This window comes from Oncorhynchus nerka, linkage group LG4, assembly GCF_034236695.1.
Source record: "Oncorhynchus nerka isolate Pitt River linkage group LG4, Oner_Uvic_2.0, whole genome shotgun sequence".
NCBI classification, from domain to species: Eukaryota; Metazoa; Chordata; class Actinopteri; order Salmoniformes; family Salmonidae; genus Oncorhynchus; species Oncorhynchus nerka.
In genome coordinates this window covers 93147072-93173674 of record NC_088399.1, presented here as the reverse complement: position 1 = coordinate 93173674, position 26603 = coordinate 93147072, and the positions used below count along the sequence as shown (strand labels likewise).

The 26603-nt window shown below is 45.9% G+C and overlaps 1 pseudogene; it reads right to left on the bottom strand.

Moving 5' to 3' along the window:
- The window catches only part of LOC115122186 (gamma-aminobutyric acid type B receptor subunit 1-like), a 505415-nt pseudogene that overhangs the window by 172414 nt on the left and 306398 nt on the right, over positions 1 to 26603 (bottom strand).

Sequence of the window (26603 nt, the reverse complement as noted above, 5' to 3'; positions counted from 1 at the left end):
ATTTAGTATGGTCAGGGCGTGAGTTGGGGTGGGCAGTCTATGTGTGTTTTTCTATGTTGGGGATTTGAGTTCGGCCTAGTATGGTTCTCAATCAGAGGCAGGTGTCGTTAGTTGTCTCTGATTGAGAAACATACTTAGGTAGCCTGGGTTTCACTGTTAGTTTGTGGGTGTTTGTTTCCGTGTTTGTGTTTGTTGCATCACGGTACTGTTTCGGTTTTCCTTCATGTTCAGGTTTATTGTTTTGTATTTCATTATGTCTTAAAATAAACACGCATTGGTCCTCCGATCCTTCTCGCTACTCCTCCTCAGAAGAGGAGGAAGAATGCCGTTACACACACACACACACACACACACACACACACACACACACACACACACACACACACACACACACACACACACACACACAGACAGACAGTAGAACCACACTCACCACTATAAGGTTCCACATGCGAGCGGCCTCAGCCACCAAAGTGGACACAGAGCTGCAGCCGGGCATCAGGACCATCTTGATGGGCTCAGTGTACAGCAGGTCATACAGGAGCTTGGTGGCTTCACCTGGATCACACTGTAGGGAACAGAGGAAGACAGAAAGGCAGATTGTATATATGCTCCAAACTATTTAATGGTAAACCATCTCATCACACTGTAGCGAACAGAGGAAGACAGAAAGGCAGACTGTATATATGCTCCAAACTATTTACTGGTAAACCATCTCATCAGACTGCATGTGGAACAGAGGAATAGTAAATAAAGGAGGAATAAGGGAGAGGGATAGAGACGGGGAATAAGGGAGAGGGATAGAGACGGGGAATAAGGGAGAGGGATAGAGACGGGGAATAAGGGAGAGGGATAGAGACGGGGAATAAGGGAGAGAGACGGGGAATAAGGGAGAGGGATAGAGACGGGGAATAAGGGAGAGAGACGGGGAATAAGGGAGAGGGATAGAGACGGGGAATAAGGAAGAGGGAGAGAGACAGGGAATAAGGGAGAGGGATAGAGACGGGGAATAAGGGAGAGGGATAGAGACGGGGAATAAGGGAGAGGGATAGAGACGGGGAATAAGGGAGAGAGACGGGGAATAAGGGAGAGGGATAGAGACGGGGAATAAGGAAGAGGGAGAGAGACGGGGAATAAGGGAGAGGGATAGAGACGGGGAATAAGGGAGAGGGATAGAGACGGGGAATAAGGGAGAGGGATAGAGACGGGGAATAAGGGAGAGAGACGGGGAATAAGGGAGAAGGATAGAGACGGGGAATAAAGGAGAGGGATAGAGACGGGGAATAAGGGAGAGAGACGGGGAATAAGGGAGAGGGATAGAGACGGGGAATAAGGGAGAGGGATAGAGACGGGGAATAAAGGAGAGGGATAGAGACGGGGAATAAGGGAGAGGGATAGAGACGGGGAATAAGGGAGAGAGACGGGGAATAAGGGAGAGGGATAGAGACGGGGAATAAGGGAGAGAGACGGGGTATAAGGGAGAGGGATAGAGACAGGGAATAAGGGAGAGAGACGGGGAATAAGGGAGAGGGATAGAGACGGGGAATAAAGGAGAGGGATAGAGACGGGGAATAAGGGAGAGGGATAGAGACGGGGAATAAGGGAGAGGGATAGAGACGGGGAATAAAGGAGAGGGATAGAGAAGGGGAATAAGGGAGAAGGATAGAGGGGGAATAAGGGAGAGGGATAGAGACGGGGAATAAAGGAGAGGGATAGAGACGGGGAATAAGGGAGAGGGATAGAGACGGGGAATAAAGGAGAGGGATAGAGACGGGGAATAAAGGAGAGGGATAGAGACAGGGAATAAGGGATAGAGACGGGGAATAAGGGAGAGAGATGGGGAATAAGGGAGAGGGATAGAGACGGGGAATAAGGGAGAGAGATAGAGAAGCGGAATAAGGGGGGATAGAGAGATGAAGAGGAAGAGGTTGCAAGGGGAGAGTGGGATAGAGGCAGTGGGGAGGTAGAGTGGGAAAGCAATGGGGGTAGAAGGGGAGGGAGGGAGGTATGGGATGGAGAGAGAGAGAGAGAGAGAGAGAGAGAGAGAGAGAGAGAGAGAGAGAGAAGTCGGTTTAGGGAGAAATTGAGGTAGACTGATTACATACGGCACCCCGCAAAAAAACATACAAGTGCTATTTGTATGTTAAACTGTGGAGAGATTGAGCGGGTCAGTGATTCATTTCACACTAGTCTGCACACAACAACACCAATAAACAAGAAGAGCCCAGAGATGAGGTGAGGCACATCCCAAGGACACCTGATATTGACACACTATGCCCTATGTATGGCCCCATAGGGCTGTGGCCAAAAGTAACGCACTATCTATGGGCCCTGCCCAAAAGTAGTCCACTATATAGGGAATAGGGCCCTGATCTAAAGTAGTGCACTATATAGGGAATAGGGTGCCATTTGGGATGCATCCTGTGACTGCACCATTGAATAGTGCACTGGATCAAACAGTAGTCTCACTGGGAATATATTCTGGTCGACAGCAAATAGAGATAAATGACTTCAAACTGATTACACAGAGGAACCTGATTTTGTTTGATTTGTGTGAATGTACAAATTGAGTTAGCAGTGGGCCTGAGGTAACAGATGTCCCCCCTTCCTTAACCACAGTGTTGACTATAATCAAAGAGTGCCAAATGGCATACTGTACTATTCCCTATATAGTACACTACTATAGACCAGAGCCCTATTCCCTATATAGGGCACTACTTTAGACCAGAGGCCTATGGAACCCTATTCCCTATATAGTGCACTACTTTAGATCAGGGCCCTATTCCCTATATAGGGCACTACTTTAGACCAGAGCCCTATGGAACCCTATTCCCTATATAGTGCACTACTTTTGACCAGAGCCCTATGGAATCCTATTCCCTATATAGTGCACTACTTTAGATCAGGGCCCTATTCCCTATATAGGGCACTACTTTTGACCAGAGCCCTATGGAACCCTATTCCCTATATAGTGCACTACTTTAGTCCAGAGCCCTATGCACCCTGGTCAAAAGCAGTGCACTATACAGCATAGGCTCCCATTTAGGACGCATGCAGTTCATTTTAATGAAGTGGGATAAGTCAATGGTCAAATCCTCTAGCTAGTATATCCATGTATTCCTTTCCATCGTAAAGCCCCTCCTCATGTCCACATTAAACCCATTCCACGTGAAAGACACATCGGTAATGTGACATCATTGGGCACAATTATGAGCAAGGGGAAGGGTTAAACTGACTGCTAGAATTTATCACCAAATGACACCTTATTCCCTAAACCTACACAGTGTCAAAAGTATAGCAATTTATAAGGAATAGAGTGGTATTTGGGATACAGGCCAAGGCGAGCCTACACGTGATTGTGATTCGTTTTGTTTGGCACGCTGGTCAATAGTAAGAACTCCAAATAAGAAATGGAAGAGCTAACCGCACCCACCCAGTCACAATCAGTTCAGACTAACCCCACCCACCCAGTCACAATCAGTTCAGACTAACCCCACCCACCCAGTCACAATCAGTTCAGACTAACCCCACCCACCCAGTCACAATCAGTTCAGACTAACCCCACCCAGTCACAATCAGTTCAGACTAATCCCACCCACCCAGTCACAATCAATTCAGACTAACCCCACCCACCCAGTCACAATCAGTTCAGACTAACCCCACCCAGTCACAATCAGTTCAGACTAACCCCACCCACCCAGTCACAATCAGTTCAGACTAACCCCACCCAGTCACAATCAGTTCAGACTAACCCCACCCACCCAGTCACAATCAGTTCAGACTAACCCCACCCAGTCACAATCAGTTCAGACTAACCCCACCCACCCAGTCACAATCAGTTCAGACTAACCCCACCCACCCAGTCACAATCAGTTCAGACTAACCCCACCCACCCAGTCACAATCAGTTCAGACTAACCCCACCCAGTCACAATCAGTTCAGACTAACCCCACCCACCCAGTAACCCCACCCACCCAGTCACAATCAGTTCAGACTAACCCCACCCACCCAGTCACAATCAGTTCAGACTAACCCCACCCACCCAGTCAAAACCAGTTCAGACTAACCCCACCCAGTCACAATCAGTTCAGACTAACCCCACCCACCCAGTCACAATGAGTTCAGACTAACCCCACCCAGTCACAATCAGTTCAGACTAACCCCACCCACCCAGTCACAATCAGTTCAGACTAACCCCACCCAGTCACAATCAGTTCAGACTAACCCCACCCAGTCACAATCAGTTCAGACTAACCCCACCCACCCAGTCACAATCAGTTCAGACTAACCGCACCCACCCAGTCACAATCAGTTCAGACTAACCCCACCCACCCAGTCACAATCAGTTCAGACTAACCCCACCCACCCAGTCACAATCAGTTCAGACTAACCCCACCCAGTCACAATCAGTTCAGACTAACCCCACCCACCTAGTCACAATCAGTTCAGACTAACCCCACCCACCCAGTCACAATCAGTTCAGACTAACCCCACCAACCCAGTCACAATCAGTTCAGACTAACCCCACCCACCCAGTCACAATCAGTTCAGACTAACCCCACCCACCCAGTCACAATCAGTTCAGACTAACCCCACCCACCCAGTCACAATCAGTTCAGACTAACCCCACCCACCCAGTCACAATCAGTTCAGACTAACCCCACCCACCCAGTCACAATCAGTTCAGACTAACCCCACCCAGTCACAATCAGTTCAGACTAACCCCACCCACCCAGTCACAATCAGTTCAGACTAACCCCACCCACCCAGTCACAATCAGTTCAGACTAACCCCACCCACCCAGTCACAATCAGTTCAGACTAACCCCACCCACCCAGTCACAATCAGTTCAGACTAACCCCACCCAGTCACAATCAGTTCAGACTAACCCCACCCACCCAGTCACAATCAGTTCAGGCTAACCCCACCCATCCAGTCACAATCAGTTCAGACTAACCCCACCCACCCAGTCACAATCAGTTCAGACTAACCCCACCCACCCAGTCACAATCAGATCAGACTAACCCCACCCACCCAGTCACAATCAGATCAGGTTAACCCCACCCACCCAGTCACAATCAGTTCAGACTAACCCCACCCACCCAGTCACAATCAGTTCAGACTAACCCCACCCACCCAGTCACAATCAGTTCAGACTAACCCCACCCACCCAGTCACAATCAGTTCAGACTAACCCCACCCAGTCACAATCAGTTCAGACTAACCCCACCCAGTCACAATCAGTTCAGACTAACCTCACCCAGTCACAATCAGTTCAGACTAACCCCACACAGTCACAATCAGTTCAGACTAACCCCACCCAGTCACAATCAGTTCAGACTAACCTCACCCAGTCACAATCAGTTCAGACTAACCCCACCCACCAGTCACAATCAGTTCAGACTAACCCCACCCACCCAGTCACAATCAGTTCAGGCACATCTGTTTATTCTGAGTCAGTGACATGTTTGAGGCTCTTTGAGTCAGTGACATGTTTGAGGCTCTTTGAGTCAGTGGCGAGTTTGACGCTCTCTGAGTCAGTGGCGAGTTTGAGGCTCTTTGAGTCAGTGACGTGTTTGAGGCTCATTGAGTCAGTGACATGTTTGAGGCTCATTGAGTCAGTGACATGTTTGACGCTCTTTGAGTCAGTGGCGAGTTTGACGCTCATTGAGTCAGTGGTGCGTTTGAGGCTCATTGAGTCAGTGATGTGTTGGGGCTCATTGAGTCAGTGATGTGCTTGGGGCTCATTGAGTCAGTGGCGAGTTTGACGCTCTTTGAGTCAGTGATGTGTCGGGGCTCATTGAGTCAGTGACGTGTTTGGCTCATTGAGTCAGTGACGTGTTTGGCTCATTGAGTCAGTGACGTGTTTGGCTCATTGAGTCAGTGATGTGCTTGGGGCTCATTGAGTCAGTGATGTGCTTGGGGCTCATTGAGTCAGTGGCGTGTTTGGCTCATTGAGTCAGTGATGTGCTTGGGGCTCATTGAGTCAGTGATGTGCTTGGGGCTCATTGAGTCAGTGATGTGCTTGGGGCTCATTGAGTCAGTGACGTGTTTGGTTCGTTGAGTCAGTGATGTGTTGGGGCTCATTGAGTCAGTGATGTGCTTGGGGCTCATTGAGTCAGTGATGTGCTTGGGGCTCATTGAGTCAGTGATGTGTTGAGGCTCATTGAGTCAGTGATGTGTTGGGGCTCATTGAGTCAGTGATGTGCTTGGGGCTCATTGAGTCAGTGATGTGTTGGGGCTCATTGAGTCAGTGATGTGCTTGGGGCTCATTGAGTCAGTGATGTGCTTGGGGCTCATTGAGTCAGTGGCGTGTTTGGCTCATTGAGTCAGTGATGTGCTTGGGGCTCATTGAGTCAGTGATGTGCTTGGGGCTCATTGAGTCAGTGGCGTGTTTGGGGCCATTTTCAAGTCTTGACATAGATTTTGAAGCTGATTTATGTCATAACTGTAACTGGGCCACTCAGTAACATTCAATATCATCTTGGTAAGAAACAACAGTGTATATTTGACCTTGTGTTTTAGGTTATTGTCCTGCTGAAAGGTGAATTTGTCTCCCAGTGTCTGTTGGACAGCAGATTGAACCAGGTTTTCCTCTAGGAATGTGCATGTGCTTAGCTCTATTTTTATCAACAAAAAAACTCTGTAGTCCATGCTGATGACAAGCATGCCCATAACATGATGCAGCCACCACCATGGTTGAAAATATAAAGAGTGGTACTCAGTGATGTGTTGTATTGGATTTGCCCCAAACATATTGCTTTGTATTCAGGACATAAAGTTAATTTCTTTGCCACATTTTTTGCAGTTTTACTTTCTTGCCTTATTGTAAACAGGATGCATGTTTTGGAATATTTGTATTCTGTACAGGTTTCCCTCTTTCTCTGTCAAGTAGGTTAGTATTGTAGAGTAACTACAATGTTGTCGATCCATCATCAGTTTTGATCCTGTTTGAAATGTAATGCTCGACTGACGGACCTTACAGGGAGGTAGTCATTCAAAAATCATGTTAAACACAGTCCATGCAACTTATTATGTGACTTGAAAAAGTTCGTTCTTACTTAATTCTTACTTCTGAACTTATTTAGACTTGCCATAACAAAGGTGTTTAATACTCATTAACTCAATACATTTCAGCTTTTCATGCTTTATTAATTTCTCAAGTAATTGAAAGACATAGTTCCATTTTGACAACAAAATGTAGAAAAAAGTCAAGGGGTGTGAATACTTTCTGAAGGAACTGTGTACATATACCTGTAGAGGTTTGTGAGGGTCTTAGATGCCAAGCCAAACTCCTTCAGCCTCCTGAGGTTGAAGAGGCGCTGTTGCACCTTCTTCACCACACTGTCTACGTGAAGGGACCAAATTTCAGGTCGTCAGTGATGTGCACGCTGAGGACCTTCAAGCTTTTGACCCTCTCCACTGCAGCCTCCTCGATGTGGATGGGGGTATGCTTTCTCTGCTGTCTCCTGTAGTCCCCGATCATCTCTTTCATTTTGTTGATGTTGAAGGAAAGGTTATTTTCCTGGCACCATTCCGCCAGGGCTCTCACCTCGTCCTTGTAGGCTGTCTCATCATTGTTGGTAATCAGGCCTACCACTGTTGTGTTGTCAGCAAACTTGCTGATTGAGTTGGAGATGTGCGTGGCCACACAGTCATGGGTGATTAGGGAGTACAGGAGGGGGCTGAGCACGCACCCCTGTGGGACCCCTGTGTTGAGGATCAGCTTGGCAGAGGTGTTGTTGCCTACCTTCACCACTTGGGGTCGGCCCATCAGGAAATCCAGGACCCAGTTGCACAGGGAAGGATTCATAGAGTGTAAAACATATGGAACGAAGCCATCGATGACATCACTCCATTGTTTCCTATGAGAGTGCTCAGTGGCGCAGTTGATGATCAGGAAGTGTCATTTCAGCGTTTCGACCATCTTGCTACATGGAGGAGATTTTGGAAACATTGCATGTGCAGTTTGAGCTCCTCTAGGAAGTGACGTTGCAGGCCAGCTCAGTCCTGCCTCCTCTCATGGAGTATGTCAAGTTGACAGCCAACCGATTTACTGCAGGCTGCCATTATACAGTAAGTTATCCTTATAACTTTGTCTGTGTGTGATTTTTAAGTAATTGGTTCAACGACATACATCTGGTGAAATAGAATTATTGGTAACATGATTGTGTTAAAAAAATAATATATATATATATATATATATACAAGAATATTGACCACGAAGATTGCCATTTCCCCATTCACTATAATGGGGGATCCTGTTTTCTGTAGACAATGCCTCCAGTACCGCGGTCGGCCTTCAACTTTAAATCGTCAATGCGAGGGGGCAGTCTTCCTCCCCTGGTTCAGACCCAGGATCCTAAGCTTAGTGATGAGCCTGGATGGCACTATGGTGTTGAAGGCTGAGCTGTAGTCGATGAACAGCATTCTTACATAGTGGGAACAACATCCTCTTTGCACTTCCTGATAAACCCAGTTCCCGAGTAAGTGTATACATCGATACTATGCTCAGAGGCGACCCGGAACATTTCCCAGTCCACATGATCAAAACAATCTTGAAGCACAGATTCCAATTGGTCAGACCAACGTTGAACACAGGTGCTTCCTGTTTAAGTTTCTGCGTATAGGTGGGGAGGAGCATAATGGAGGCGTGATCTGATTTTCCGAAAGTAGGGCAGTGGGGGGGTGCAAAGCAGTGACGATGACCGAAGACAATTAACTCGGGAGGTAATGCCGTTAGTATTTCATGGTGAAGTATTCCAGATCGGGAGAACAAAATGACTGTCTGTATTTTACCACAATCCCACCATGAGTTGTTAATCATGAAACTCTTTCACAGAGGGTTCTTTCTTCCTGTCCGCACGATGGAAGGAGAACCCCACTGGCTGAATGGACACGGACAATATGTCCGGAGAGAGTCGTGATTCCGTAAAACTGAGTATTTCACAGTCCCTGATGTCTCTCTGGAAGGAGATCCTCGCCTTGACCTTGTCTACTTTATTGTCCAGGGACTGAACCTTAGCGAGTAATATACTCTGAAGCAGTGGATGGTATGCACACTGCCTGAGTCTGACTAGGGCCCCACTTCTTCTTCTTCTCTGGCATCAGCGTTTTGGTGTAGCCCCGGGGATGAATAGAGCTGCCTCGGGTACAAACAATGAATCCAGGTCAGAGAAAGCAAATTTCTGCTCAATTTTTGGTGAGTGACCCGGGATCTAATGTCCAAAAGTTTTTTTTTGCTGTAGGTAATAATACAAGAAACTTTCTGAGCAAATCATGTATAAAAAAAAATAGCACACATAAAAAAATAAACACTGCAAAGTTTGGCTAGGGAGCTATAAACAGGGAGACCCGGTCTTTCGGTGCCATCCATGAACTGTGCAGCTGGGGCCCAACGCATCAAATCGAGTGAACCCAACAACACACACACACACACAGACACACACACACACACACACATAGCCTACAGAGAGAGAAAAAACTGTCAGCACAAACTATGTAGATATTTTTGTATTTTCAACTGTTTAGTATTGAGCACCTCTGCTTGCCTGAGTGAAGGGCTGAGACAGAGCGAGACAGAGAGATGCACAGGCACTATGAAGCGTGCCAAATGCAGTCATTGACTTTCAGGATTTTTAGAACGCTCCGAATGTTAAGAGTTCTACAGACTCCCGAAAGGAATGGCAAGCAGCTGTTACATATTTGGATGAAGTATCAGCGATATTGTAAAGACTCATCTGGACTGGAACAGCACAATTATTTTCCTTCACAGAGAGGCGTAGACTTTCCATTATTCATATGAATAGGCTAGAGATTAACACTTTATAAATATATAATCAAGTTCATTCTCAAGTATTGACTATTTGAAAATGGCTTGACAGTGCAGGGTTCCTTTAAATATATCAGATGATTTTATAGGGGGTCGCAAGAAGTCAATCCCGTCAATAAAACAAAACCGCTTATAAACCATCACTTAAGTGTTGCTGACAGATGGGTTACAATGAAGGCTATGGAGGCCTGGTGTGGAGAGAGAGAGAAAGAGAGAGCGACAGAGAGATTCACAGGCATTTTGATGAAGGTAATGGAGGCCTGGTGTGGAGAGAGAGAGAAAGAGAGAGCGACAGAGAGATTCACAGGCGTTTTGATGAAGGTTATGAAGGCCTGGTGTGGAGGTTAAACCCAATCCATCCTATACTCACGAATAAAACGTAATCATCCTAAACTTAGAAATAAAACTCCATCCATCCTAAACTTAGAAATAAAACTCCATCCATCCTAAACTTAGAAATAAAACTCCATCCATCCTAAACTTAGAGATAAAACTCCATCCATCCTAAACTTAGAGATAAATGCAGCCTTTTGGACATGTTTTCTTGTAAATCCTCATTGCTAATGCTCACCATCTAAATCTTACGTTATGTCCATGAATAGGTTTTGGAGAATGTTGCCCTCCTTTTTACTATCAAATCAAATAAATGTCTGTGTAAACAAAAAGAGCCACTAATCCAGAGCGATACTCATGGGGAGTGTTCTCAATTATTCTAACCCCTCCCTACATAGTGCACTTATTTTCACAAGATTGCAATGGGCCCTACAGTACATAGTGCACTACTTTTCACCAGAGTCCTATGGGCCCTACAGTTCATAGTGCCCTCCCATTTTGGGAAGCAGAACAGGCAGAAACAGGCACTGGGAGCTGAATCCCTAAGCAGTCCATCAGAGCTCTGGTCCGCGAGAGGTCAACTTTCACCTCATCGTGCAGCTGACCTGGAAGACACTTAGACGGGCTGTGTGTGGCTGTGTAAGTGCCTATGATGGATGACTGCCCCAAACAAAGGCACTTCTTACATTTGGCTAACTACGCTGAACACTCAATAGGAGCTTACAGCAACAGGCAGGCTCACATCAACTCGCCATCCATCTGTTTCCCCGTTCAAGCAACGATAGTAAGCGCACAATCAAACAGAGAAATCTGTAGCTCTCTGTTTGTATGAACTGCAGTCGTCTTGGTTACTGTTGTTATGCCAACCTCTAAACACCCCCCCAGTCTTTTGAAGTGGGGTTCCAATGCAGAGCAGTTCCAACCAATCAGAGCAATGCTCTTAGCAACACCAGCCAGTCACAGTGCATTTAACTATTTCCAGACTGTGAGTGTGGTGTGTTGGCATCTCTCTCCCATGATGTGGAGGAGGGACGCAGGTGGGAAGAAGAGGCAGGATGGTAGAGAGAGAGAGAGAGAGAGAGAGAGAGAGAGAGAGAGAGAGAGGGAAAGAGAGTCCAATACTCCTAAACATATTATGCACTCTGTCTGAATATTCTGTTTATTGTTGTCAGCACTAGTAATTTCACCAGTAATTGTATTTGAATAAAGGTGTTTCGGATTCTATTGAATAGAATAACAGAGACTACATAATGATGACCAATGCTCATAAGATACAGCCCGTCTTAAAGAACATGAATCAAAGATACAGTCTATTGGCGCTCATTAAAAAAATAATGACTGATGAAATTAGAGAAATTCACAGAGGACAGTTTATTATCCCAATTATGGGATTGCACGCATGACAGATGCAGGCATGACAGATTGCACGCATGACAGCTTGCACACATACAGACTTGGTATTCATATTACACAAAATATAGGCAAGACAAAGTTGTGATAAAAGCAAGCCATTATGACACAATTGCTGTTCTACAATACGAATAACGTTCCAGTCTGAATTATTAACACAACCATAAACCACGTAAATCAGACACTTTGGATGTTTACACAGAAATAATGCAGTCAATGCATCAACCTTACATTCCTATTACATGTTGTTACACCTATAGGAACTTAAAGTGCACTTTGCCTATAGCTTAGCCTAGGCTACTCACCATGCTATTTAGTGTATCAGGCTAGGCTACTCACCATGCTACTTAGCCTAGCCTGCTAGGTTACTAATCATGCTACATAGTGCATCAGGCTAGGCTAGGCTACTCATCATGCTATATAGTGCATCAGGCTAGGCTAGGCTACTCACCATGCTATTTAGTGTATCAGGCTAGGCTAAGCTACTCATCATGCTATTTAGTGTATCAGGCTAGGCTACTCACCATGCTATATAGTGCATCAGGCTAGGCTAGGCTACTCACCATGCTATTTAGTGTATCAGGCTAGGCTAAGCTACTCATCATGCTATTTAGTGTATCAGGCTAAGCTACTCATTATGCTATTTAGTGTATCAGGCTAGGCTACTCACCATGCTACTTAGCCTAGCCTGCTAGGTTACTAATCATGCTATATAGTGCATCAGGCTAGGCTAGGCTACTCACCATGCTATTTAGTGTATCAGGCTAGGCTAAGCTACTCATCATGCTATTTAGTGTATCAGGCTAGACTAGGCTACTCACCATGCTATTTAGTGTATCAGGCTAGGCTACTCACCATGCTACTTAGCCTAGCCTGCTAGGTTACTCATCATGCTATTTAGTGCATCAGGCTAGGCTAGGCAACTCATCATGCTATTTAGTGTATCAGGCTAGGCTACTCACCATGCTATTTAGTGTATCAGAATAACAGAGGCTAGGAGGGAGGGGAAGGGGTTGTTCTGCTCGATCCCTCTCCATTTCATAAACTCACCATGCTATTTAGTGTATCAGGCTAGGCTACTCACCAGGCTATTTAGTGTATCAGGCTAGGCTACTCACCAGGCTATTTAGTGTATCAGGCTAGGCTACTCACCATGCTATTTAGTGTATCAGGCTATGCTACTCACCATGCTATCGTAGTGGATCAGTTCCAGCTCGTACTCCGGCAGTATATCCGTTCTCTTGTTCACCAAGTCGAGGGCCATCTGAGCGGAAGGGAGGCATGCTTGGCCCCCGGGCCAGCCTCCGCTCATCGGGAAGAGGGCACCGATGTAGAGCTTCTTCTTGCCTAGAGCCGGGCAGGACCAAGAGAGGAGTAAAGTCAGCGAGGCAAAGATCAGTGTCTGGCCGATGATGGAGCGTCGAACCTCGGGTAGACTTTGACAGGACACCGCCATGTTGGAAGTTTTAGAGTCTCAGAAACTTGGTTTGAAAGATGTATGCTGCTTATGTTTGAGAATTGTCTTGGTGACTAATTCTCCTCTGATATTGTTCTGCTGTAGCTGTGTCAAGAACTCTTGAAAGTTGCGTGTTTTGTCAAGACAAAATAAACTATTTATATCCCTCATTAAATAGCCAACCTATATCTCAACACTAGTTCTGCTGAAGGGTAACTTTGGTTTTGGTCTGTAAAATAAATGGAACTGTTAAGTCTGAGCAACCTACACAAAATGCTGTTTTTCTGCCTCTAAATGATTCTTCCTCTGTCTACACTCAACACGTGTTGGTCTCAGGACAATATTATGAGACAAATCAGAATATTAACGAGACAAATCCATAGTCACTTAGACTATAAATCAAGTCGGTTGGATATAATTTGCAGGTAGACGGGTATCCTCTTGCACATTTAGCGCAATCAATAGCTAACCGGGTGAAAGTTATGTAAACATTAACAGAAACAGATGTCAATTAACAGCACACGTAGGTCAGACGTCTCTTAATTCCACTTGCTCTCTCGATATCAATAACAGGTAAGAAAACGTTGCATAAGAGAATGATTTGTAGTTTGTCCTCCGCTCCGACCATACTTTGGTTCAGTATAGCGCTGTCCAGGGTACTGAAATAAAACGAGTGATTTAGCGCTGTTGCAAATATTAATCCGATGGTAACCTATACTGTTCAACAGTGGTCCTTTTAAATATTCGTCTGTCCTTGCCCTATCCAATTCCTACAGACTCACTGCTCTCCCCGAAAGATATTGCGCTATGATATAATTAATGCGCACGTTAGGTAGTGTACACGTAGTGTAGGATTGACCGCGGCAAAACATAAACATGTCACATTCGTCTATTCCTACCAGCTCCTCTCTCCCTCTCCTGTCTATTAACGATGTACGTGACGCTGTATCTGCATGCCGGAATTGTAAACGACAGGTAAAGCAGATGACGAGAGTCGAACCCGGCTACCCTTCAGCAGTTAAAACAACAACACAAACAGTCGTGGTAGCAGGCAGCAGGGTAAATGTTAAAGCAAACAGGTTCCCGAGCATAATTTATTTTTCGTTGACTGCAGCAGAGAGTGTGGGATAATACAGTGTTCCAGGTTTACAGAGCACAGAGAGAGGGAGGGGAATAGAGAGAGAGAGAGAGAGGGGAAGAGAGAGAGAGAGAGGGAGAGAGAGGGAGGGGAAGAGAGAGAGAGAGAGAGAGGGGAAGAGAGAGAGAGGGGAAGAGAGAGAGAGAGAGGAAGAGAGAGAGAGGGAGGGGAATAGAGAGAGAGAGAGAGAGAGGAAGAGAGGGAGAGGGAGGGGAATAGAGAGAGAGAGAGAGAGAGAGAGAGAGAGAGAGAGAGAGAGAGAGAGAGAGAGAGAGAGAGAGAGAGAGAGAGAGAGAGAGAGAGAGAGAGAGGGAGGAGAGGGAGAGGAGGGAGGGAGGGAGGGAGGGAGGGAGGGAGGGAGGGAGGGAGGGAGGGAGGGAGGGAGGGAGGGAAAGGGGTTGTTCTGCTCGATCCCTCTCCATTTCATAAACCACTTTGAATTTGCAATCCCTTAACTGAGCCTTTCATTTATCTCTACTTTCTCCCCCTTTCTTCCCTCAGCCAACTACACACTACACTCCTGTCTTTCTTCCTGTTCTCGCTCTCGTTCAGACCTCTTCACTACTGTGCTGCCTATCTACGCTCTTCTAGCTAGATGCAAATATTTTAATTACAAATGTCAAGTCATTATCAAAGTAGACCATGGATTCTCTCATTCCTCTGCACTTCTCCATTTATTATCTCTCTCCTCTCTCTCTCTCTCCCTCTCCCTCTCCCTCTCTCCTTCAGATCTAGCCTTCTTGTCCTCTGTCATATTCATATACTGTAGCTCTCATTTTCCCTTCCATCTTCCAGTCACACCAATACCAATCTCAGTGTGTTGAGTGTGTGTAATAATGTATTAACACATTCATGTTTCTTGTTCCTTTGTTCCTCTCTCTTACTTTCTTCATCGCTCTCTCTCCATTTCTCTAGAAGCCAGCCAAGATGCTTTACAGCACTTTCCTTCAATCTTCCTTTGCAGCATGATACCATATCTCTTTCTACCATATCTCTTTTTACCATATCTCTTTCTACCATATCTCTTTCTACCATATCTCTTTCTACCATCACTTTCTACCATATCTATTTCTACCATATCACTTTCTACCATATCTCTCTTTATCTATTTTTCTGCTTGATCTCTATCTCTCTGTCTGCTTGATCTCTATCTCTCTGTCTGCTTGATCTCTATCGCTCTGTCTGCTTGATCTCTATATTTCTGTCTGCTTGATCTCTATCTCTCTGTCTGCTTGATCTCTATCAATTACATTTCAATTCAATTCAATGGCTTTATTGGCATGGGAAACATGTGTTAACATTGCCAAAGCAAGTGAGGTAGATAATATATAAAGTGAATATATACTATCTCTCTGTCTGCTTGATCTCTATCTCTGCCTGCTTGATCTCTATCTCTCTGCCTGCTTGATCTCTATCTCTGCCTGCTTGATCTCTATCTCTCGTCTGCATGATCTCTATCTCTCTGTCTGCTTGATCTCTATCTCTCTGTCTGCTTGATCTCTATCTCTCTGTCTGCTTGATCTCTATCTCTCTGTCTGTGTCCCTCGATGTTTTCCCATGTCTCCATCTTTCCATTTCTCCCAGATGATACTTCATGCTTGTTAGAAAGCTGTGTGTCTTGCCCTCCTACTCCCCATAGTCATTCCTTCTCCTCTTCTCTTAATAACCTTCTCAGTCTCTTCATAACCCCCTCCTCTTCTCTTAATGTTACGACTTCCGCCGAAGTTGGTCGACGTCACTGACCTTCGAGCCATCACCGATCCACTTTTCATTTTCCATTGGTTTTGTCTTGTCTTCCATCACACCCGGTTCCAATTCCATCAATTCCATGTTGCGTATTTAACCCTCTGTTCCCCCTCATGTCTGTAATTGTTTCTTGTAGTGCTTGTGCAACGGTATGCTGGTATTTACTGGGTTTTGTTTGACCCGTTTATGTTATTAACCTTCAGGACTGCAGAGCCACTTGTACATGTTCAAATCAGACCAGAATGTAAATTAATACTAATTGTACTGTCAATGAAAACAAGCATACACATGATAGTGTTCTGGGGAGTTTTGAGCGCTGTACACCTTAGTGCCCAATACATTTAACTGACGTTTTGCTGCAAAGGTGATTAGCAATTCTGGAGACCATTTTTGTAAGAGGAGCAATTTAGATTAAGTACCTCAGCTGAAAGAGAATAGCTGCAGTAGCACATGGTGGTGATTCCATCATCTCTTTCTCTCTCTCTGTCTCCCTCTCTCTCTCCTCTCTTCCTTCCGTCCATCCTCCCTCTCCCTTCCCTCCATCTATCTACCCTCTCTCTCTCTCTCTCTCTCTCTCTCTCTCTCTCTCTCTCTCTCTCTCTCTCTCTCTCTCTCCCTCTCCCCCTTCATCTATCTACCCTTCCCTCTTCTCTCCCTCTCTCTACGAGTTCATATTTCATAAATGTGCCTTATCATGTAAGGTCAGAGTGAGTGTTGTTACAGTACATTACACATGACATATCTCACCTCCCTCTGTATCTCTATCCACTGCTGTGGTTGCCAAGGGAGGCCAGGGGAAGTTCTGCCAAAGATCGTCTAGTACAGACCGTTCTAAGAAAGAATCTAAGAACCATCTAAGTTCTACAGCATTGAGGTACGTATGTCATCTCCATGGATACCCCACAGGGTTGGTGAAAAGCAGCATACTATATGTATAGGGCAGGGCTGCACAACCCTGTTTCTGGAGAGCTACCGTCCAGCAGGTTTTCACTCCAACCCTAATCTATCGATCAATCAAATGTATTTATCAGCATTTCATGTAAGCATTTCACTGTAACCTGTTGTATTCAGCGCACGTGACAAATAAACTTGAATAAACTTGATTTGAAATAAACTTTGATTTGTCACAAAGTGCTGTACAGAAACCCAGCCTAAAACCCCCAAACAGCAAGCAATGCAGGTGTAGAAGTACGGTGGCTAGGAAAAACTCCCTAGAAAGTCAGGAACTTAGGAAGAAACCTAGAGAGGAACCAGGCTCTGAGGGGTGGCCAGTCCTCTTCTGGCTGAATTGTAATAAGGAGCTGGTTGATAAACTGAATCAGGTTAGTTACAACTGGAATTGGAGTTAAAACCTACAGGAGGGTTTCTCTCCTGGAACAGGGTTGGAGTTAAAACCTAGAGGAGGGTTTCTCTCCTGGAACAGGGTTGGAGTTAAAACCTACAGGAGGGTAGCTCTCCAGGAACAGGGTTGGAGTTAAAACCTACAGGAGGGTTTCTCTCCTGGAACAGGGTTGGAGTTAAAACCTACAGGAGGGTTTCTCTCCTGGAACAGGGTTGGAGATAAAACCTACAGGAGGGTTTCTCTCCTGGAACAGGGTTGGAGTTAAAACCTACAGGAGGGTTTCTCTCCAGGAACAGGGTTGGAGTTAAAACCTACAGGAGGGTTTCTCTCCAGGAACAGGGTTGGAGTTAAAACCTACAGGAGGGTTTCTCTCCAGGAACAGGGTTGGAGTTAAAACCTACAGGAGGGTTTCTCTCCAGGAACAGGGTTGGAGTTAAAACCTACAGGAGGGTTTCTCTCCAGGAACAGGGTTGGAGTTAAAACCTACAGGAGGGCAGCTGTAATGTACATTATGTGCCACCGGGGCAGAGCTCTTGTCATTGCCTCAGCCAGCCAGTGGTGAACAGTTCTATGAACAGCATTGTGGGAAATAAAAGGCCTTGGTTACAGTATCTGAGCAACAGGCCTGTTGGTCGCCCGGCAGGTTGGTGTACTCTCCTGCTGGCTCATTAGTCTTGGCTATAGCATCTGTGATAATTAATTAATGTCTCCACTCAATAGATTCGGTGATTTGAATGAGAACTAGATTGGCTCTCATTGTTTGTATTGCGAGGAGCACAGAGGAGCCGTTTCACTCCTCCACAGCCTTGTCTGTCAAAACTGAATCCCGTCAGGCTTGGTTGCCTGTCGCAGCATTGGTATGCGCCATGACATCCACCAGTCCACACTCTCTGGAGAGGCTGGGATGTCAACGTCGGGGCCTGACAGGAGAAATATGAAGTTCAAGCAGTATCGAGAAGACTTTTCTCAACTGACAGCCTAGCTGTTTTCCAAATGGCACCCTATTCCCTATATAGTGCACTACTTTTGTTACCAGGGCCCTATGGCCAATGGCACCCTATTCCCTATATAGTGCACTACTTTTGACCAGGGCCCTATGGCCAATGGCACCCTATTCCCTATATAGTGCACTACTTTTGACCAGGACCCGATAGGCACTATAAAGGGAATAGAGTCCCATTTGGGATGCATCCTGAGTCACTACCGTAGAGCATGGTAGACCTACTGCATACACAGTGGTCAGTTACTATGGAAACACAACATGGATCTCTGTGAAGAAACCAACGATCACATGGTCAGTTACTATAGAAACACAACATGGATCTCTGTGAAGAAACCAACAATCACATGGTCAGTTACTATAGAAACACAACATGGATCTCTGTGGACAAACCTAACGATCACATGGTCTGTTACTATAGAAACACAACATGGATCTCTGTGGAGAAACCAACGATCACATGGTCAGTTACTATAGAAACACAACATGGATCTCTGTGAAGAAACCAACAATCACATGGTCAGTTACTATAGAAACACAACATGGATCTCTGTGAAGAAACTAACGATCACATGGTCCGTTACTATAGAAACACAACATGGATCTCTGTGAAGAAACCAACGATCACATGGTCAGTTACTATAGAAACACAACATGGATCTCTGTGAAGAAACCAACAATCACATGGTCAGTTACTATAGAAACACAACATGGATCTCTGTGAAGAAACCAACGATCACATGGTCCGTTACTATAGAAACACAACATGGATCTCTGTGAAGAAACCAAAGATCACATGGTCAGTTACTATAGAAACACAACATTATTATCTGTGGAGAAACCAACGATCACATCAGCACTTTGTGTTTGGAGGCGGGACAGGAAGGAACTAAGTTTGTGTCCCAACTGATGCCCTAAATAATGCATATCTTCTGAGCAGAGCCCTATGGGTAGTTTATGTGCCCCATTTGGGACCTTTGAACCTTTCCCTGATAATGGGGACTGAGGGGACAGACACACAGAGGAAGACCAAACACGCTCCGAGCCAAATTCCCATCTACACACACACACACACACACACACACACACACACACACACACACACACACACACACACACACACACACACACAGACACAGACACAGACACAGACACAGACTCACACACACACTCACACACACTCACACTCACACTCACAGACACACACACACACACACACACACAGACACAGACACACACACACTCACACACTCACTCACACTCACACACACTCACAGACACACACACACACACACACACACACACACACACACACACACACACACACACACAGACACAGACACAGACACACACACACACACTCACACACACTCACTCACACTCACTCACACACACTCACACACACTCACACTCACAGACACACACACACACACACAGAGACACACACACACACACACACACACACACACACACACACACACACACACACACTCACAGACACACACAGAGACACACACCCATTCTCTACACTGGAGTACAATACAATACTGTATACTCTCTCCCTCCCTCCCTCCCTCCCTCTCCCTCTCTCTCCCTCTCCCTCTCTCTCCCTCCTCTCTTTCCTTCCATCTCCTCTCCCTCTCTCTCTCCCTCTCCCTCTCTCTCCCTCCTCTCTTTCATTCCCTCTCCCTCTCCCTCCCTCTCTATCCCTCTCTCTCGCTCCCTCTCCCCTCTCTCCCCTCTCTCCCCTTCTCTCCCTCTCTCTCCCTCTCCCTCTCCCTCCCTCCTCTCTTTCCTTCCATCTCCCTCTCCCTCTCTCTCTCCCTCTCCCTCTCCCTCTCTCTCCCTCCTCTCTTTCCTTCCCTCTCCCTCTCCCTCCCTCTCTATCCCTCTCTCTCGCTCCCTCTCCCCTCTCTCCCCTTCTCTCCCCTCCCTCCCTCTCTCTTCCTTCCTTCCTCCCTCTCTCTCTCTCCCTCTCTCTCGCTCTCTGTCTCCCTTTCTCTCTCATATCTCTATCTCTCTCTCTCGCTCTCCCTCTGTCTCCCTCTCCCTCTCCCTCTCTCTCTCTCTCTCCCTCCCTCCCTCTCTCTCTTCCTCCCTCTCCCTCTCTCTCTCTCTCTCTCTCTCTCCCTCTCATTAGACAGCCAGGCTCCTCTTACCGAAGACATATCAAACCATTCCCAGTACAGGACTAAAGCAGCCAGCACCACAGCCATTTAACAAGAGTTCCCTCCCTACCGCTGTGCCAGGGGGAGTTGAATTAAGATGAAACCGTAATTACAGTATTGAATTGCTTTACAATGCTAGCTCACAGCGCTCAAAGGAAGAGGCATAGTATTTATTTTACTGATAACTCCTGACACATATCGTATATACTGATCACTTCTGACACATATCGTATATACTGATCACTCCTGACACATATCGTATATACTGATCAGCCCTGACACATATCATATATACTGATCAGCCCTGACACATATCATATATACTGATCACTCCTGACACATATCGTATATACTGATCACTTCTGACACATATCATATATACTGATCAGCCCTGACACATATCATATATACTGATCAGCCCTGACACATATCGTATATACTGATCACTTCTGACACATATCATATATACTGATCAGCCCTGACACATATCATATATACTGATCAGCCCTGACACATATCATATATACTGATCAGCCCTGACACATATCATATATACTGATCAGCCCTGACACATATCATATACACTGATCAGCCCTGACACATATCATATATACTGATCAGCCCTGACACATATCATATACACTGATCAGCCCTGACACATATCATATACACTGATCAGCCCATATGATCACTTCTGACACATATCATATATACTGATCAGCCCTGACACATATCATATATACTGATCAGCCCTGACACATATCATATATACTGATCAGCCCTGACACATATCATATAGAGTGTGTAGTTTTTAGAGTGATTATCTTAATTTACCGAGGTTAGCTAGCCAGCTATTTGTCGTCCTTAACGTAGGAGACACTGCTAGCTAGCCAACAGCTAGCCAACGTCTACCGATTAGAACTCAACAACCCGGTCGCATTCCGCCTCGCTCCACAGGTAGTATCACATTTTCATTTCATTTCATTACAGTACAACGGTTTGATTTGTTTGATCGTAGCTAGCTACATAGCTAGCTACATAGCCGTCTCTGTATCAAAGATAATTGTGTAGTCTAGAGCGATTTTCTAGGTTACCTAGCCAGCTATTGTCGTTCTTTTAACGCAACGTAACGTAATCAACACTGCTAGCTAGCCAGCTAGCCCCCGAATCAACAACGCAGCCACTGCCAGCCAGCCTACTTCAGCAGTACTGTATCATTTTTAATCATTTTAGTCAATAAGATTCTTGCTACGTAAGCTCAACTTTCTGAACATTCGAGACGTGTAGTCCACTTGTCATTCCAATCTCCTTTGCATTAGCGTAGCCTCTTCTGTAGCCTGTCAACTATGTGTCTGTCTATCCCTGTTCTCTCCTCTCTGCACAGACCATACAAACGCTCCACACCGCGTGGCCGCGGCCACCCTAATCTGGTGGTCCCAGCGCGCACGACCCACGTGGAGTTCCAGGTCTCCGGTAGCCTCTGGAACTGCCGATCTGCGGCCAACAAGGCAGAGTTCATCTCAGCCTATGCCTCCCTCCAGTCCCTCGACTTCTTGGCACTGACGGAAACATGGATCACCACAGATAACACTGCTACTCCTACTGCTCTCTCTTCGTCCGCCCACGTGTTCTCGCACACCCCGAGAGCTTCTGGTCAGCGGGGTGGTGGCACCGGGATCCTCATCTCTCCCAAGTGGTCATTCTCTCTTTCTCCCCTTACCCATCTGTCTATCGCCTCCTTTGAATTCCATGCTGTCACAGTTACCAGCCCTTTAAAGCTTAACATCCTTATCATTTATCGCCCTCCAGGTTCCCTCGGAGAGTTCATCAATGAGCTTGATGCCTTGATAAGCTCCTTTCCTGAGGACGGCTCACCTCTCACAGTTCTGGGCGACTTTAACCTCCCCACGTCTACCTTTGACTCATTCCTCTCTGTCACGAACCGGCTCAAAGCCCGTAACAAAGGGAGACAACGTGGAGATAATGAGTAGAAAGATATATATTTATTAACTAAAGCAAATAAATATAATATACAATGGTGTGTGTAATCAGTAATCAGTAGTGTAAGTGAGTGTTTTGCATGCGTGAATGTGATAATGCAGGGTGATGAAAGGTGCCAAAGCAAACAAACAAACAAACGGCCATCAAGAACCACAACACAATCTACAGAGGGTGTCTGCATGGAGAGAGTCTCCTCCATGAATGGGGAAGTGGTGTATTTATCCTGGGAGACACCGGGCCCAGGTGTTTCCCATGTAGCTGACGACCCTCCCAACTCCGCCCACCAGCATCCTAATAAGGAAATAACAGAGGGAATACGGCAGACAGAGTGGGAGGGTCGTCACATCCCCCCCCATAAAACCGGGGACCAACAAGGACCCCGGAACAAAATACCAGTCTCTAAATTCCAAATTGACACAGCTTCTGCGCCACAAATTGATGAGGGTTTACGTTTTCACACTTACAATTTGCCCCAGCCAACCTCCTCCCCAGACCTCAGCGACCTTCGCACAGGAAGCAACATTTAAGAGGAAAGAAGAAAACAAGACCAGGAGGGAGCATACAGGACAGAGAGAACATGACAATACGAAACAATGGTCAGTCACGTAAACATTAGGAACAGGGCGCACGAGAGAGCGCATCAGCAATCACGTTTTCAGTCCCCCGGATGTGCCTCACATCGAGATGGAATGATTGTAAAAATAAACACCATCGCATTATCCTCTGGTTTGGACACATCATGGACCTCAAAAAAGTGAGGGGGTTATGGTCGGTGTAGACCACAATAGGTACTACCCCCGACCCGACATACACTTCAAGTGTTGTAGTGCCCAAATTAATGCTAGCGCTTCCTTTTCAATAACCGAATAGTTCAACTGATAATCGTTAAACTTTTTGGAAAAAAAACTAACAGGCCTCTCAATCCCAGACACATCTGCTTGCAGCAAAACTGCACCTGCCCCCACATGACTAGCATCCACCTGCAAGGTAAATGACAAATCCATGCGAGGAGCAGCCAGCACTGGAGTTGAGGTAAGCAACCTCTTTGCCTCTTCAAAAGCGTGTTGACAACGAGTAGACCAAACATAAACAGCCTTAGCTTTCAGCATATCTGTCAAGGGAGCGACCACAGTAGAGAAGTTATTACAAAAACTACGGTAATAACCAATCATGCCCAAGAAACGCATCAGTTCCTTTTTAGTAGTTGGTGGTGGAAAAGCATCAATAGCCACCACTTTAGCCCGAACAGGACGCACTTCACCCTGCCCAACCATTTTTCCAAGGTATGTAACGGTCGCCTGAGCAAACTCACATTTTGCCAGATTGATTGTGAGGCGACCCGCAGCCAGACGTTCGAACAAGGCTTGAATACGGGACAGATGTTCTTCCCAAGTATCTGCATAGATCACTACATCGTCCAAATAAACAGCGCACCCGGTCAGACCGGCGACAACCCTGTTCATAAGTCGCTGAAAAGTGGCAGGTGCATTGCGCAGACCGAAACTCATAACTGAATACGAGTACAGACCAAAGGGTGTAATAAAGGCAGAGATTTCACGTGCCCTACTCGTCAGTGGCACCTGCCAATAGCCTTTTAACAGGTCAAATTTGCTCACAAACTTAGCTGCACCGACTTGATCAACACAGTCCTCCATCCGAGGAAGAGGAAATGAATCTGGTTTTGTGACACTGTTTACCTTACGGTAGTCCGTACAAAAACGGTTTGTTCCATCCGGTTTACTGACCAAGATACAGGGAGAAGCCCAACTGGAGAAAGAAGGCTCTGCTATCTTACTCTCCAGCATGTACTTGACCTCAGCATCCAGACAACGTAGTTTCTCTGAAGAAACTCTATAGAAGCGCTGACGAATGGGGTCAGCACCTCCAATGTCAATATCATGTTCTATTAAGTTTGTACGTGTAGGTGTATCAGAAAACAAACCTGGAAATCTCTGAATCAGACCAACTATCTCTTTCCGCCCATCAACAGGTAGGTGAGTGAGAAGACTGTCTAAAATATCCAGTGTTTCTGAATTTTTCAATCTACCCTGCAATATACAATCGTCAGGACCAGGAACATCTTCCTCCTCATGCACAGATCTAGCACGACAAGAACCCAAGGAAACAACGGTATCAGCCAAAAGAACAGGTTTACCGTCCTCTGTAGAATCCCACTGTTCAGTCTCAGAGGAACGTGCATAATAGGGTTTTAACAGATTTACATGGCACAGCTGGTGTGCTTTCCTCCGTTCTGGAGTGGCAACTAGATAATTTTGCTCAGTGCACTGGCGCACCACTGTATATGGACCTTGAAACTTGGCTTGAAAAGGAGAACCAACAATTGGCAGCAGAGCAAGAACCTGGTCACCTGGACTAAAGTGACGAGGCTCAGTTCGGCGATCAAATATGCCCTTCATCCTCTCCTGTGAAGATGATAACTTCTCTTTAGCCATTTCACAAGCGGCATACAGCCGTCGCCGGAAATCACACACATACGATAACAGGGACTGAGGAGGCTCGGGAGACTTCCAGTCATCCTGGAGAACAGATAAAAGTCCACGCACCCTATGTCCAAACACAAGGTCATTTGGACTGAAACCTGTGCTCTCCTGTGAAACTTCCCTAGCAGCTAACAGTAACCAAGGCAACCCCTCCTCCCAATCCTTATCCATCTCAGTACAATAAGCTCTCAACAAAGACTTTAGTGTTTGATGGAAACGTTCCAGTGCTCCTTGACTTTGCGCGTGATAGGCGCTAGACAAATTGTGTTTAATATGGAGCTGTTGAAGAACCTGACCAAACAGATTAGAGGTAAAATTAGATCCTTGATCACTCTGAATGACCTTAGGGATTCCAAACAATGAGAGAAACTGAGTCAAAGCTTTTAACACCGATTTGGTCGTGATAGATCGTAGAGGATAGGCAGCAGGAAACCTAGTGGTCTGACACATCACAGTGAACAGGTAACTACTACCCTTTTTAGAACGAGGCAGAGGACCCACACAGTCAATAATCAGATACTCAAAAGGTTGGCTGAGTACAGGAATAGGAAACAATGGTACTGGTTTAATAGCTTGATTAGGCTTACCAGTTAATTGACAGGTGTGACAAGTTTTGATAAAATCAGAAACATCCCTCTTTAATCTAGGCCAAAAGAAATGTCTTAATATGCGATTGTAGGTTTTCCTCACCCCCATATGTCCAGCCACGTCGCTGTGAGAAGTTTCCAACACCAACTTACGAAGCTTAACTGGTACAACAACCTGACTAATTGCCTCCCCAGAAAAACACTATCATGAGACACCCACTTTCTCATCAGGACATCCTCTTGGAGAAAATAGCCATGGGCGACATCTCCCAACTGTTCTATAGGCACAATTTGATCACGCAACTCTTCCAACGTGGGGTCATCCCGTTGCGCATTGATTAGATCTGAGCGGGTTACAGATAACGGGATAACAGGGAAAACAGTGACATACTTTGTATTATTATCATTAGTCGGCGCAGTGACCAGTTCGCCACGGCTCATAGAACGTGTCACTGCACACGCAGAGAACACCTCTGGGAAACTCTGTACACTCTCATCAGGAATCCCAACAAATGACGGCTTAGTGGAAACCACTAGAGATGGAAACACGACAGGCCATACACGCTCACCAGCCAAGTTATTCCCAAGGATAACATCGATACCCTCAATAGGCAACGAAGGACGCACACCCACAACAACTTCACCCTTCACCAGCCCACAATCCAACATCAGTTTATGCAATGGAACTGACAGAGTGTTCAAACCTATTCCCCTAATTAGAACACTATTCCCGAATCAGTCTCAGCAGAAAAGGGTAACACAGACTCCAACACAAATGATTCAGAGGCACCTGTGTCTCTCAGGATCTTCACTGGCACTAGGTCTTTACTTCCTAACATAGACACAAACCTTCTGTAATGAAAGGTAAATAGTCTGGATCAATATGGACTTTCACATTCTCCTGGGCCTGAGGAAATGAGTTATGAATGAACTGATGTGGAACAGGTGCAGCTAATGCAGTAGGCTTAGATTTAGCGTAAGCACCCTTTGACCTGAGAAGTGGACATTCGTTTTTCCAATGCCCTGAACCTTGACAGTAGTGACACTCCTGCCCAAAGTCAGCTTTACCATGGGAGTCAGGTTCAACCC